Source organism: Staurois parvus, unplaced genomic scaffold, assembly GCF_062004578.1.
Source record: "Staurois parvus isolate SC_StPar_1 unplaced genomic scaffold, SC_StPar_1.0 ptg000299l, whole genome shotgun sequence".
Lineage (NCBI taxonomy): Eukaryota > Metazoa > Chordata > Amphibia > Anura > Ranidae > Staurois > Staurois parvus.
The window spans coordinates 9,305,911-9,322,910 of NW_028318095.1; the positions used below are offsets into that span (position 1 = coordinate 9,305,911).

The window sequence follows — 17,000 nt, forward strand, 5'->3', positions numbered from 1 at the left end:
CTCAGTAACAATTCTGTCTGTCCCTGAGTAAAAATTCTGTGGCCCTAATTAAAGTTTCTGTGGCCCTAAGTAACAATTCTCTGGCACTCAGTAACAATTCTGTCTGTCCCTGAGTAACAATTCTCTGGCACTCCGTAACAATTCTGTCTGTCCCTGAGTAACAATTCTCTGGCACTCAGTAACAATTCTGTCTGTCCCTGAGTAAAAATTCTGTGGCCCTAATTAAAGTTTCTGTGGCCCTAAGTAACAATTCTCTGGCACTCATTAACAATTCTGTCTGTCCCTGAGTAACAATTCTCTGGCACTCGGTAACAATTCTGTCTGTCCCTGAGTAACAATTCTCTGGCACTCAGTAACAATTCTGTCTGTCCCTGAGTAAAAATTCTGTGGCCCTAATTAAAGTTTCTGTGGCCCTAAGTAACAATTCTCTGGCACTCAGTAACAATTCTGTCTGTCCCTGAGTAACAATTCTCTGGCACTCCGTAACAATTCTGTCTGTCCCTGAGTAACAATTCTCTGGCACTCCGTAACAATTCTGTCTGTCCCTGAGTATGAATTCTGTGGCCCTAACTAGCGTTTCTTTGTCCCTAAGTAACAGTTCTGTGGCCCTCAGTAACAGTTCTGTGTCTGTGCGAGTAACAATTCTGTGTCTGTGCGAGTAACAATTCTGTGGCCCTAAGTAACAGTTCTGTGGCCTTCAGTAACAATTCTGTGTCTGTGCGAGTAACAATTCTGTGTCTGTGCGAGTAACAATTCTGTGGCCCTAAGTAAAGTTTCTGTGGCCCTAAGTAACAATTCTCTGGCACTCAGTAACAATTCTGTCTGTCCCTGAGTAACAATTCTCTGGCACTCAGTAACAATTCTGTCTGTCCCTGAGTAAAAATTCTGTGGCCCTAAGTAAAGTTTCTGTGGCCCTGAGTAACAATTCTCTGGCACTCAGTAACAATTCTGTCTGTCCCTGAGTAACAATTCTCTGGCACTCAGTAACAATTCTGTCTGTCCCTGAGTAACAATTCTGTGGCCCTAATAACGTTTCTGTGGCCCTAAGTAACAATTCTCTGGCACTGAGTAACAATTCTGTCTGTCCCTGATTATGAATTCTGTGGCCCTAACTAGCGTTTCTTTGTCCCTAAAAAACGATTCTGTGGCCCTCATTAACAAGTCTGTGTCCCTGAGTAATGGTTCTCTGTCCCAAGTAACTTTTCTCTGTCCCCAATTATCGTTTCTGTGGCCCTAACTCTGTCCCTGTCCCTAGTACAGAGCGGTCTGCCTCTGTTCAATAACTGCAGGCAAATGAAGAATTCCAAAATGGCCGCTATTTATAGCTCGACCATTACACAGTGCTGGCTGGCTGGCTGCTGATAGGCTGATGCGATCACATGTAGTTGAGGCATGCATTATGGGTCAGCGCGCCTTGTCTGCGCGCCTTCCCAGACATCCCCGCTCCGTCGCCGCACATGTCAGCCGCCATTTTCGGAAAAATTTCGATTCGCGCGTCCGAATTAGGCTATTTTTCGGATTCGGCATGAATCGAAATTTTTCCGATATTCGACTCGAATTCCACTTCGGATACTTCGATTCGCTCATCTCTAATTTTCAGCTTACTTAAAAAAGTTTCTGTTTTGGAGAATGATCAAGATGTTACTCAGTTATTTGTGTCTCCAAAATCACGGAAATTGGCATTATTTAATAGCAGATGACAAACAGTCATGAGCTCCTATTGATTTTTGGTAAATTTCTTTTATTCCTCTCTTTTCCTGAGTCTGTTCTAAAGAACTGTTTTAAAACAGTCTACATAAAAGTGTATTTATTAAAACAGTATTAAACGCAAAAGCAAACATTTTTTACATTACTAATTCTTAGATTAGTTTCCTTTTCTGCATTAGTTTCCTTTTTTTAGGCTTTTATGCATCTGGTGATCCAGCCAGTAAGTCTGTTGTTTTTCAGCAGAACAGGTTCCCCTGAAATTGTAGCATTTAGAGTGTTGAAGAAAACAATTTTCCACTGACAGGGGTGCTTACAATGATAAGCTTTTATATATTCATGGAAAACCTTTTTCCCAAAAGAAGAACAAAATCTGTTGTTGTAACTCCTTGTGTAACTGCAGTGTGAGCTGGAGTGTGGATTCAATTTGTGAACGTATCTAAATCTGCTAGTACATCTAAAACAGACAACAGTGTTCTCTTGGGATAAAGGTTTTACATAGAATTACAAATAAAAAAGCTGATCATTGTATGCACCGCTCTTAGTGTTAAATGAGTTGTCTCATCTCTGTAACTGATATAATTTGCTGGAGAGCTTGTTCTATTGAAAAACAGCAGAGTTGCTGGCTGGATCACTAGGTGAAAAGAGAAGAAAGAAAGCCTAAAGAAGACCACTAATGCAGCTATCACATCTAAGAAATGGTAAGCTACAATATAATAAATGTTTGCCTTTGGGTTTGATACCAATTTAATGTGTCACTTGTCCAGCTGTGCAGTGAGGAAAATGTGTGTAAATCACAAGTATGGCTGTAAAGAATTGCAAATCCATAGGTAGGTAAAACAGTAAAACCTATCTGCATTTTAAAACTAAACTTCGGTTTTAAAGGTCTTATAAATCCACTTTGTGTACATCAAAAGTCTTTGCAAACCCCATATATTACCTTCCAAAAGTAGCAATGACATCTGTGCTGTACGTAGCCTGTGCAGAGAGCCATGAGAGGGACCCAGAAGGCCTATCCGCTACTATTTCTGCAGGAAAATAAAGGATGGGGCAGACACAAGACCAGTCACCCTGCAGAAGGAGAGAGAGCAGCAGTGACTGGTCTTTATTACGGGAAGCTCCTGCACAAATCTGAAAGAAATACAAAGCACTCCAAAATGTAAGTAGGAACCAGGGGCGGACTGACCATTTGGAAACTCGGGCAGTGCTAGAGGGCCCGGGGTCAGTAGGGGGCCCCATGAGATGCCCCTGGTACCTTTTTCATAGGCATTTTTGAGTTTGGGCAAGGACAAAGGGGCCCCATGATCCCCTATTGCCCGGGGGCCCCATGAGTTGTCAATCCGCCCCTGGTAGGAACACACTATCTTCTTGTATTTAGACAATATTTGCTTCTCTAGAATTTCACTTAAAACACTTCAGACTCAATTTCACCTCCACACAAGACCATTATTATGGTCTACCTCTCTTGTGTCTGGGGTCTCCATTTATCTGGAGACTCTTGTCCCTACTTATTTTTTTTAGTTCATGTTACCATGCATCCCACTGTGGTGACACTATGTTTTGACATTCTGTTGGTAATGGCAGAGTAGTGATTCCGGAAGAAAAAAAAATAACTTTGCAGCAAAAAACCACAAAACTAAAATGGGTTTTGAGGAGAGCTGCACTTTAATTATTGGTTGCTTGACATTGCATGAGGGATTACTGACCCTTCTAGCTTTTAATGTAATCTCTGTACTACACTTGCACAAGCAAACACTAGAGCAGATCTGTGTTATATATACCCTTGTAATTGTAGCACTACTCTTGTAGGAGCCACAGGAATACTGTCTAGGTCTTTCTCAAAAGCTTTGCCCCACAGCCAGGCACATAGGCTCACTCACATGTTTTTTCAGTCATCAGTTTAGGGTGTTACATAGTTAGTCTGGCTGAAAAGAGACAAAAGTCCGTCCAGTTCAACCATAAAACAAAAAAAGTTATAATCCTACACTCACAGTTGATCCAGAGGATCAACTATTGTTTTTATTTTTGGGGAACTTGGATAATGATGGGGAATTAGGTGGCATACTTCAAAAATGGAAACTATGTACAGTTGAGGCCTTTAGATATTCTTTCAGATAAGCTATGATGAAGTCCATGCTTGAAGCAAACAGTAGACTTTAGCTTTAAGGCAGCAGTTGTAGTTGTAGTAGTAGTAACGAGCAAAATTTTAGGTAGGAGATTAAGTGGACAAAGCTCTTTGGAACACCAGCCAGTGTCCCCTTTAGCCTAGATCTCTCTAGCACCAGAGGGGGTTAAGTAGCACTCACTTTCTAAGATACTTTAGAAATGTCTGTACTCATGAAGCCCAAGAGTAAATGGTTTCCTTCCTCTGTGTTACCAGTTCTTTAGCAGAATGTGGGTCTAAGCATTCAGGCCCTCAGGTTGCCCACCTGAGGCCGCATGGCAATAGATGCCTGGGAGGCCAATGTGCCCTCTCCCAGGCTGAAACAATCCTAAACAGGAAAGATTCAGAGCCCAGTGTACTCACTGAATATATACAGTTACCCAGCATGCCATCAGAGTTAGTCTCTCTGGGATAAGCTGGGGTTGTATCAATATTCATGCTGCCATCTGCATAGCTCCGCACCTATTATCCAGAAATGCCTCAAGCCTAACCAGAGGAAAACAGCAACACTGATTACAGTGTGCAAGTTATGCTTTTACCTAACAATTACATCCACACTGTCTACAGTGTGGCAACTAAATGTACCTATCAAAACACAAACTATGTCTTATGTGTCTAAACCTAGCACCTATCTAGGAGGGTACTGCATAAGAATTTAGTTGCTACCACCTCTGTATTGCACATGGTGTCACCAAATCAGTGGCAATATCTATAACATGACAGTGGGGGGCAAATGAATGAAAGTGTTGGTTCCTACTATCTGATTATTATACCATCAGCCCACTTTGGGCTGTACAACACTTCATACATACACTTCTCCACTGCTCCATTACCAAGGGCGAGCAAAGTAGAACTGTAGTTCACATATCCTCTTCCATCTTTTTCAATACCAAATCCCCTCCTGGGATGCATCTTGAGCCTCTTACTTTACCCATTACTGGCCTAAAATTGCACAATTAAACTGAGCACACATACGGAGAACTTCTCAGGTGATATAGCAGTAGTGGGAATCTTCATTCATTTTGACGATCCATGTACAGGCAGGCGGTTGAGAGTCTGGAAGTCTGGTTTACAGATAAAAGTCTCTCCAATAATGTAAAGAAGACAAAGGAGATAGTTGTGGACTTTAGAAAGAATAGCACTACCCCTCCTTCTCTACATGGGTGGGGAGCTGTTAAGATGGTCCCTTTCTTTAAATATTTGGGGGCGCACATCTCTGATAACCTCACCTGGAGCACTAATACAGTCAGCATAGTGAATCAATACCTTTTCTTTTTTAGGAGATTGAAGTGTGCTGGCCTTGGTACTACAGTCCTCGCCTCATTTGTTTAGATGGGTAGTGGAGAACATCCTTACTTCTTGCATTACTGTTTGGTATGGTAATTGCTCTGCTGTGGATAAACAGACTCTGCAGCAGGACTGCCCTGAAGATTATTGGCAGCAATCTTCCCACCATTTTTAATATTTAAAATAGCAGTTGTAGGAAGACAGCCCTCAATATTACGATGGACTCTTCTCATTCTGCATATGGACTCCAGTTGGGTCTACCTGTCCATTTTTCAGGCGGACTTGACTGCACCCTCCATTCTCCTCTATGGGCAGTCACATGTAACCAAATTGTGTCCATTTACACCCGGCTACCTAAGAACTGATTTCGGAAAAACACAAAACATGGAAGGGAATCTGTTCCCCTCCGTCTGTCCAGATCAGATCGGAGAGAAGTTGGGTGTATATGAACAGCTGACCCATTTACATCCGACTGCCCATAGAGCAGAGCGGACTGTTTCCATGTCCACTCTGCATAATCAGCAGACAGATCATCTGTTGAGCAAAACGAATCTGGCCCATGTGAAAGTGGCCTAATTAGTACTATTTTTTTCTATACATCTCTGCAATTTGAGATTGATAATACATTGTTTTATGATTTTTGATGCTGTTGTAATGTTATTGAGAATTATGTTGCGTTTCATGTGTAGTTGTTGCGTACATTGAATAAGTTGGTGTTAAATGGATATTAATTATTATTTAGTGTCATACTTTTATCTTTATGTTTGTGTTCCAATACCTTTTTATTTGTCTTGATTGTATTATTGGTCTCCAGGACCTTATTTCCTTCCTTTAATGTATAACATGTTCTTGGAATGACAATAAAAACATCCTTATTCTTTTCCTTTTATGAAATTTTGGGCTTTATCTTGTAACTGTGGCTCTGCCGCAACAAAAGGAAGCCCTGCCCCTTTACACCAGTCTCCACCTCTTTTTACAATAATGCCATGGCAGAAGTAATAGTCTTCCCCACTATGACATACCTATGTGGCAGGTTCAGGAAACGTTGTTGTTAGGAAGACATTTCATATATCTGCCTAACGATTTACCAATTTAATCTAAAACTGTAAGACAGAAAGTAATACATAAAACGTATCAGCAATAACTTATTTTCATATGCTGATAATTATTTCTCTTTTTAATTTTAGGAAATCTTATTCATCAGCACTTCATCACAGATGATGAACAATAGCCTGAAAGAGGTATTGTATATTCTTTTTATAGCAAAACCTGACCCTGTGCATCAAATTCATACATCTAATATGAAGTTGAGGAATTTTCTCATTATACTTTAAAACGTGCACAGCATAGGAGCAAAACCCATCACTATTTTATATCAACTGTGCTTAATTAAATCGGTGGTGTTGTGTTAATGCTGAATACTCTTTTTTTAAAAGAAAATTTTACAGGAATAAATGAAAACAGAACAAAAAAGAAAAATATGTTAAAAAGCAATATCAAGCAACAAGTAAAGTCAATCAATGAGCTACAAATATACAGCGAATGTTGTGCTAAAGTTAGAAACTTAGTTTACCTTTATCTAAGTTTTGCATAAACCACAGAAACAGGAATTTACAGAACACCACACATGTTCACTGAAATGTTTGCTGTTATTTCCTGCTCTGTGTATTGGGGGTAGAATGTAGCGGGTGTATATGGGAATATCTCTTCTGCATTATAAGCAGGGGTTCTCAGATTAATTAAAAAATAACTAAGGTGGACTGGTGCACTACATCAATACCTAGATAAATGCCTAAGTACTGAGCAAGAAGGATTTCTTCCAGGTAGATATCCCAAGACTTCTTTTTAAGTATTGCACAGAGTGCAGCTTCAAAATTAATATGACACTAAACAACATCCTTATTCACCAAAATAATATATACACATCCACTACCTAATGGCCCTGTCATTTATTTTCCATTGAATCATTTCCTATTGTGTTTCTGTGTCTCCTTGTAACTTCCTCTGTGAGCTCCAGAACCTCTCCTTCTTTCTCCCACCCCTCTTCCATTTGTTTGATATGAGCAGTGCATGTTAATTGTGGCCAAGTGCACTGCTCCATGCACACTACATATCCCATAGTTCATCTCAGGAGGGAGCAAGAGAGGGTGGTTACATTCCTACATATAGTCATACCATGGAATATGAATGTAGCCACCCGCTAACAGGGAGTCAGGTAACAGCAGAAAAAAAAATCAAACTTGGAATTTGTAAGAGGCTGAGAGCAAATCAAGGCACTTTTTGGAGTTAAGAATACATACTTTAATATATTCTTGTTAACCAAAGTTTAGTATTACTTTCATCCTAAATTATTTTAATCACACTGGAAACAGAAATAATAATAAATATCAATACATATGAACCCAGTGAGATTCCCCGTGTAATTTTCGTATTTGGGTTTATGTATGTGCAGCAAAAATATGGTGATATAGTGTAGGGTTTTACTGATAGGTAGAGATGTATGAGAAATCAAAAATCCTCTCCAGCAACAACCAAAGGTTTTTTTGCCTAGTCTTTCTAGTAATAGAGGGACAATTTCCAATGGGGACACTAGTTCTGATGACCCTGGTGACAACCTGGGATTTATATCACTTTGGAGGGATTTCTTCTCACTTTCTGTTTTGGCTATAGTACAGGACGTGAATGGAAATCTCCCCAATGGGAATACAGATAGTAAAAAAAAAAAAAAATCTGACAGGGGTTATAACCCTCTCTTACTCTATTTAAAATTTTAAAAAAGTTTGTCTTGAATTTCACTTTAACAATAGTGTCTCACAGATATTAATCACTTGACCTCCGGAAGATTTACTCCCCTTCCTGAGCAGACCATTTTTTGCGATATGGGCGCTGCAATAATTTAACTGATAATTGCACTGCCATGCAATGCTGTACATTAATTAATTTTATGAAATTTTTTTCCCCACAAATAGAGCTTTCATTTAGTCAGCATTCAGCGACTTATAGCGGGACTGCGATATTGCAGCAGACTGTTGTACACTAACTGACACTTTGTGGGAACCGGTGACACTAATACAGTGATCAGTGCTAAATATATGCACTGACACTGTACTATTGACACTGGCTAGGAAGGGGTTAAACATTTAGGGGGATCAAAGGGTTAACTATGTGCCTAGCTATGTGATTTGTGTACACTAGGTGGTGCTTTTACTAAGGGATGTAAAGTATCATGTTCCCAGCTTTGCAGAGACACACGATCCTTCACTCCTTCACCTGTCAAAACAGAGCTCTGCCTTGTGTACAGGGCTCTGTTCTGTGTCCTGCCCGATGATTGGCGGGTGTCTGGTGGAGAACTGTTCACCGGCACATGCAGATTGGCTTTTGCTATGAGTATTCACAGCAGAAGCGATCTAGTGGAGGCGCGTGCACGCCCCCTATGGAGAGACTGCAAAATCATGAGTATATATACTTGACTTTTCACAGGAGGGCCGCCCTGTAGCAGCAAAACTGCTATAGGGCAGACCTTAAGTGGTTAAACTTCACTTCCATCTTAAAAAAAAAAAAATACCTGCATGATACTTATAATTGCTGCAAAGACCAAGTGTATGATTGAACATTTAGATGACCCACTGCTTTTTCTAAAATCTGTGCAAAGCCCGAAGTCAAATTACAGCTATCTCCTGCAATAAGAGTTATGTTTTTAGTCAAATACTTTTTCCTCTCCTATATGGGATGTAAGGGCTGTTTATTTTCCTGTTACACTGAGATTGCTCAAGTGATGATAATAAAGACAGATTTTCCATTTAGCAGTCATTTTAAGAAAAGATGTGTGAATTGTGCATACCACAATTTCTACCAAATAGGCAAAAATCAAAATTTGTAATAATGTTCTCTAAAGTCATTTCAGTATAATATAATTAAACAAAACAGGATCTTTAAAGTTTCTAATGAATGAAAATAGATTTGGAATTTGATTCTATACTTTCATTCCATCCCAGAGTTTAATAGATTGCTACCTGCTGAGAGCATTATTTCTTTAAGCTTCGAACAAATCCAGAACAGTGCTGAGTAAACTAGACTATTAGTGGAAAAGTTTTCATTTGTCAGATACAGTTTTCCACATGAACTCACAAACTATCTTTTTTTCCCCTTAAGTGTAACTGAAAATACTGCTGTTGAGTTTAAAATATGCTTCCAGCGCTAAGAGCTAAGAAAATGTTATTTAAGCCATGTCCTGTTATCCGTAATTTCTATGTCATAGCAATGTTATTAAGGGGAAGATGTAACTGCTCTAACACTGTGAGACTACATTTTCTAAATCTACCATTATTAAATGGGGTCCAGGATTATCTCTAATAGTCATAGAGTGTTATATCAGAGGAAAAGGGGGGTTCTGCGCCCCCCCCCCCAAAAATAAATAAAAGTCAGCAGCTACAAATACTGTAGCTGCTGACTTTTAATATTAGGGCACTTACTTGTCCAGACATCCAGCGGTGTACTCACCTGAGCTAATTCTTCAATCAGCTATCTGGATCTGGTACCGCCATCTTGACTAAGGGAAACTGGCAGTGAAGCCCTGTGGCTTCACAGCCAGTTTCCTACTGTGCATGCACAAAGTGCACTGTGCTTTGTGAATGACCCGCAGTCCTCTGGGACCTGTAAAGTGTCCCAGAAGGCTGTGGGGGAAGGAGGGGGGCCCGAACTTTCAAGTCAGAAACCAGGTACCTGTTTGTCTCCAAAAGGTGCCAATTGTGGCAGCAGAGGGGGGGGGGGGGGGAGGTGACAGACAAGAGGAGTTTTTCCTTTTGGGTGGAACTCCACTTTACCAAAAAGAAACCTCATGTGTTTCCAAAGCTTGCATGCTGAATACCTAAAGTCTCCAATAAAGGACTTGTTCAGCGTTGCTGAAAAGCATTCCATGTTAGGTCGCTTTTCAGAGGTGTTTGTGCAGAGATGAGGAGGCGATATGCATTGCACAAGGTTGTGGAGCATATAGGAAACTTCCTTATTTGCTTGATTATTGCTTGCCGAATGCTACAGTAGCGATAATTATTTCCACGTGTGTGAAGCACAGTATTGTGACTGTGTAAACACCCCATGACTGTGTAAACACCCCATGTAAACACCCCATGACTGCGTAAACACCCCATGTAAACACCCCATGACTGTGTAAACACCCCATGTAAACACCCCATTCACTGACTTTTCAGCTTGAAGGATAAGTTGAAAGACATGGAAAACACGTCTCAGCCATGTGTTTTAATGCCCCCAAACGCAAGTCTATATGAGCATTTACTTTAAACTCCAAACTTTGTACAGCTTCATCTCCAGAAACAAGACTTGATAAAGGAGACAACGCCTCTGAAACGCGTCATCATAGCAACCTTGCAGGGCATGTTCACTATCTCCCCCTTCCTTCCTGAGTAATGTTCCATTGGGAAGATGGTGCTGGCTGGTCTGGGTGCATCCGCAGTAGCGGCGGCACGCTCCCCTCCGTTACAGCCGTTCACATGGAGAGCCGTAATCCAAAGAGGATTCACATCATTTGTCAACTGCTACCACTACCACCAGGGAGAAGCTGAAGAGGATATTTCATTTATGTACTTGAACAGTATTATACAATGTGAGTGTGATGGTTTTTATCTTTTAATCAATTTAATTAAACAGAGTTACACTAGCGCGGATGTGCACTCTCTGCTGTTTTTTGTTTTCGTATAGATTATATTTTGCCACCGAGCAGAATTTTTGGAGAGCTTCCACACTTACTGCTTGCTGCACTACATGTCCCAACCAGCCAAGATCCTTGTGGACCAGCGCATTAGTACACTTGCTTTTTTTCTCCTTATGGACATTATTGATCTCCAGAAACATGCCTGACATTTGCTCTACTATTCCAGTGCATGAACATTCCTAGACGTTTGGGTTGATTTACTAAAGGCAAATAGGCTGTTCACTTGCAAAAGAAAATTCACTTTGCAAAAAATACCCAATTACATGCAAGGAAAATTTTGAAAGAAAATAAAAATGTATTTGTGCTTACACATTATTGCATGATGGAAGTCAGGAAGAAGGCATCACCTCATTCACTAAGCTCTGGGGAAAACTCCCTTAAAAAGTGGGAATTCCCTTGCAAGGCAAACCGCCTGTTTGCCTTTAGTAAATCAACCCCAGGTCTAACGCATGTATATCTTCCTTCTATCATTGAAGTAGCCAGTACCAGACCTACTGTCTGAATTTTAGCTAGTGTACAGGAGTTGATAGAAATGTCATAATTGTTTTTTTCCTGAATGCGATTAAGTTGAAGTATCTCTAAACCCAAGAACAATAATGCAATATATTGCAGCTTACCAGTCTTTTGCTGTGGTAATTTTCTTTTTTCAGGCTTTTTTCCTTTATTTTCACCTGGCAATCCGTCTGTCACACGTCCTGTCATGGGGTGACAACAGTCAATCACTATACTGTACCTAGAGGAGCAGTGTTGTCATCCTAGAAGAGGAAGTATGTTAGGACTACAGAACACCCCCTCCTCATTGTCATAACATACAGTGGATATAAAAAGTCTACACACCCCTGTTAAAATGTCAGTTTTCTGTGATGTAAAAAATGAGACAAAGATAAATAATTTCAGAACTTTTTCCACCTTTAATGTAACCTATAAACTGTACAACTTAGTTGAACAACAAACCAATCTTTTAGGTGGAGGGAAGTAAAAATAAAAAACTAAAATAATATGGTTGCATAAATGTGCACACCCTCTTATAACTGGGGATGTAGCTGTGTTCAGAATTAAGCAATCACATTCACAATCATGTTAAATAGGAGTCAGTACACATCTGCCGTTATTTAAAGTGCCCCAAATAAAGTTCAGCTGTTCTAGTAGGTCTTTCCTGACATTTTCTTAGTCGTATCCTACAGCAAAAGCCATGGTCCGCAGAGAGCTTCCAAAGCACCAGAGGGATCTCATTGTTGAAAGGTATCAGTCAGGATACCTGTACCCTTCTCCTGACTTTAGTAAAGTCGGGAGAAGGGTACAAAAGAATTTCCAAGGCATTAGATATACCATGGAACACAGTGAAGACAGTCATCATCAAGTGGAGAAAATATGGCGCAACTGTGACATTACCAAGAACTGGACATCCCTTCTTTGATGAAAAGACGAGAAGAAAACTAGCAAGCTGCTTGCTCTGAGGACACTTGGCAGGAGAGTAGGGCTAGGAGTGTAGATGGGGGACCCAAGAAGAATAGGATCGGGAATGCTCTGTGCAAAACCTTTGCACAGAGCAGGTAAGTATGACATGTTTGTTCTTTTTTTTTTATTGCCTTTAATATTACTTTAATCTGAGCTTGCAGCCTGGCAGGCCAGGAAAGGGAAAGGGAGTACACCCCATCCCCTTCCTGCTTCGAACCATACCAAGCTACAAACCATTAACAGAGGGACAAGGTACCTTGCCTGGGGTGACCCCCCCCTGGCAAAGCACCTTGTCCCCACATTAATGAAAAAAACAGGAAACAGAAACAAAATAACAGGAAATATTAATACCCATACGTTTAACAGGTCCTTTAATAAAAAAAAAAAATCTCCAAAAATGTCCCAGGGCCATGTCACCCCTTCCATCCCTGACCCTTGTCTTACATGGCTGAGGATGTCATTGCTTGCTAAGGACATTGCAATTTCTTGCACCTGCAATGTCCTTAGTAACTACTGACGTTACTTGGCCCATTCACTTAGGTGACCGGGAATTTCCTGCTGGCATTGACCATTGACAGCAGGAAGCTGTCACATTCATCCTTGTTGAATGCAATAAATGCTCTGTGTTGGGGCAAACATGCTTACGTTTTAACTTGAACACACAACTCATCCCTACCATGGACTCTAACCGTGTTTCATATTATATCCTAACTATGGGTGTGACATAAAACACGATCAGAAAAGTAAAGTTAGCTTTTACAGTGATGTCATGGCATAGAAGATTACTGCCACAATGCCATGTTATGCTGCTACAGTGCCCATGTTTCCAGGACCATCCATTACTAGCAGTGTGCTTACTTTTAACACCCTCCACTACTATCACTGTCAATAGATAAAAAAAAGAAAATGTAAAAAAAAAAAAGAAAATACTCCCTTCACACTAAACATGGACTAAACATTAAAGTGTTACTAAACCAACAATGGTAAAATCAGTCTGTATATGTAGTAAAGCATGCTTGTTATACTTACTGTGGTACCTAAGGGGTTAATCCTCTGCATTGTGTAAAAAGGCAGTGTGCTCCTGATTTCTCTGATCCTCCTCTTCTTCTACTGTCCCACTCTTATATCCTGATAAGACATATCCTGTGGAGTCACTCTGTACATGCTCAGTTTGGTGTGTATTGCTCGAGAGGTTTTTTTTTTTTCTTAGGAGAGTGCATGTGATCAGCACAGGGCCAATCAGCACTGTCCAGACAGAGGTCAGGGGTCCTGAATCCTCCTAGAGCAGAATGCAAACTCCTCCTACAAGCTTTAACATGTGTTCGGCTGCACACTGATAGAAGTCACAAGACTGTTGTATACTGCTGATGAGAAAAGGTATTTAGCAGTTTATATTTACTAAAATAATTGCATTTCCATGTTCTGTGTACTGTCGAAGACCAGATATAGTGAATGCAGAGTCCTGGGTTTAGTAACGCTTTAAGTTGGGCAGGAAGGGAATACATTATGGTCTCTCTTGTTCTAGTCAACAGAATTCTTGGTTGAAAAACTAATTGCTTTCTGAGCTGTGTATTGAGTGCCTTCTCAATGTTTCTAAATAACAGATACAGTTATGACAGGAGTGGATGTACAATACACAGCCTGGCCAGAGAAAGAAAAATCCACCCTTGCTGTGGGGTCCCTCTGCACTACAAGGGATATATTCTCATTATGTTTAGGGGGTACAGTACAGACTATGGTGTGATGGTGCATGGCGTCAGACCCCAGCCTTTCTCACCAACTTGTGACCGAAGGACCAGCCGATCTCACACCATGCTGTCAATGCCACTCTCAGCTGTGCCCTGCACAAAGATTTTCCAGCTCGCGGGACCACAATCTATGTGCTAGCAGCCTGAGAGTGATTGTTACTGGGTCAGGTTAATTATGCTATTAACCCTTCACACTGCCACCACCACCTTTTTACAGAGAAGGAGGAAACTCACAAATCTTAGCAGTAACATTATGATATTAGTATAAGTGTCTGTAACACACTGTCACTCACCACAGACAGATGCTGCTCAGGCCCGTTGCCTTGGTCCTCTAAACTATCAAACACAGCACCTCAGCGCTCCTGTACACACTCTGTACCTTGGCTCTCTTCGCTGCTCTGCCATCATCTGCTCCTGCCCCGTGCAACCTCGCTGACTACTGGGGAAGGACTGGGGACCTCCTGGCTCCTACACAGAGACCTCCTATCTCTTGGGTGGAGCCCTGAGCTATTGTCATGTCCTAGATTATAAGGGCTGTGAACACCTACCCACTCAGCCTGCTGGTCACTGGCAAGACCTGGACACTGGGTTGGAGACATTCCCTTCCAAAGCACTTCAGAGTCTCAGAGCAACAGCCCTTGATTTGGGAGTTACAATAAAAAAACATCTTTCTCTGCTCAGAACTGACATTCTAGAAAAGAATTTCTCAACCAGGGTTCTGTGGAACCGTAGGGTTCCTCCAGAGGGTGCCAGGGGTTCTTTGAGCAATGAGCAATTTTTGCCTCTCAGATAAGTTCCCACTGACACCATTGCTTTTTAGCAATCTGTAAGTGGGCAATTCTTCCAAATGACCACAAATGTAAGGAAAATTCTTACCTCTGACTATCACACTAATGTATCATGAATAAGATGATAAAGTCAATTTTAGCAGAGGTTCCCTGAGACTACATTGAAAAAGTAGAGAAAGGCTGTTCTAGAGCCTTGCACTCTGCATATGTGCAAACCCTGTGTCACTTTCTCCTACATTTTCACAGTGATTAGGCCTCCCACTGCCACAGCTTGTATAATACAAATTATCATAACTGTTTGTGAACTTTTCACTGGTAATTTAAGTCTCTCAAGGGGACATTATTTGATAATTGTTGCATTGACCGTGAATTATAGTTCTTAGCCTTGTTCATCAGCTGCTGCTGAACTATAAGCTCACAAACTGTAATGATTCATACTGCAATGCCAAGCCATCTGCATGGAAAAATATTACATATTCATTTGTATTCCATATACTGTGATGGTAATACTGACACCGTATAGGATTCAGTGTAGCATATGACAATCTCTTGCAATTATCATAGTGTAGCTACAAACTCTTATCAAAGTCATCATAGTATAAGCTTAATATTGCCTCATCTTATAGCATTAAAAGGGAAATTATTGTATAATAATAACAATAAGAAGAAGTTAGCCATAGACAGTTGCTGGTGATGATTATGAATATAAAAAAAGGGGGCACATTTCAGTTCCTCACTGAATAATGTCTGCGTCTGATGCTGAAATTTTAAGGGCATGGACTCCATTTTATTGCTTGCAGTGTGTAGACTGCCAAAGATGCTATACTGTTCAGAAAATGTTCTATTTAGTTTGGCTGTAACCAGGAAAACTTAAATGGTGCCTTCTTTACTTGATTAAATAAGATGAAAAGAGTGATCAGAAGAACATACTGTACATTTTGGGATGCATACCTTAAATGATAGATCTGCCCAACCATACAGTCAGTCTATGATGTTTATGCTTAGAGTTTTCAGCCTGTATCTAACCCTGTGTTGGAGTTTCTGAAGGTATTTGGACCACCTACACTCTCCTTTCCTCTTACTTCACTAAAGCATAAAGAGAAGGTACTTATATAGCTGCATACACCACAGTGCTTGTTGACCCACAAAGATCTCTTAGCTCTTAGGTCATTCCTGCTAGGCCCAAGGTGACTTTTAGGCAGGAATAGGGCCAAGAGGGAGTTTGAGAGGAAGGCTTTTAGATTTGCTAGAGTTTCTTGTTTAATCAGTGTGGTTTTGACCTAACTCATACCCCTAATTCCATATTGCCATTTTAGATGCAGTTTTCAAACTTAAAGAGACAGAGAATTTTAGTGACTCATATTTTTTACATCTCTTTTGCTAAATAATCACGGGAGTTTCTTTGGGTGGGGGGGCCCATGAAACCCAGCTCACTTTGGACAGGTGGGGAGACCCCTGTCTAAGCTCCCCATATCCCTCTTATGTGTAAATCACCCTGTGCCTGTTAGGGGTACAGGGTGATCTGTCCTAATATTGTGTGGGCTTTGTCTTAGACTGTGAAGACATGTTTAGGAGATAGGTGGGGTGATGGTTTTTGATGTTATGTGGCTGCATCCCATTGTTTTATTGTTTGTCTGGCTTGGGAGCAAACTATTATGGGATGTATATGTTTATGTGTATTAGCTTAGTGGCGGGTGGGGGTGTCTCCAGCAGCCCTCCCTCCTGATGGGACTGTCTGCTGGTGTGAAATTTGAATACCTGTGTGTCTCTTGTTACTAAATGTAGATTGCCCTGCCCTGTGTCATTATGCAGGGAGGGGGGATTGTTCCCTGAGTGTATATACAGTATCTTGTATCTGTGTTCAAACAAAGTAGTCTACCTCTGGTCAGGGGCGTACTGACCATTTGGAAACTCGGGCACTGCCGAGGGCCCAGGGTCAGTAGGGGGCCCCATGAGATGCCCCTGGTACCTTTTTCATAGGCTTTTTTGAGTTTGGGCAAGGATACATGGGCCCCAAGATCCCCTATTGCCCAGGGGCCCCATGAGTTGTCAGTCCGCCCATGCCTCTGGTTTACTTCAAATCTGGTGTCATCTGGATCTTGGGGTAATAATAGCCAGATTCA

General features: G+C 41.0%; 1 long non-coding RNA gene across 1 annotated transcript in view; it reads left to right on the forward strand.

The window, feature by feature from the left end:
* Positions 1 to 17,000, forward strand: part of LOC149457883 (uncharacterized) — a 221,968-nt gene that overhangs the window by 161,746 nt on the left and 43,222 nt on the right. The window contains exon 2 of the long non-coding RNA XR_016313541.1: positions 6,343 to 6,396. This is a non-coding gene — a long non-coding RNA (uncharacterized LOC149457883). The remainder of the gene's footprint in view (positions 1 to 6,342; positions 6,397 to 17,000) is intronic.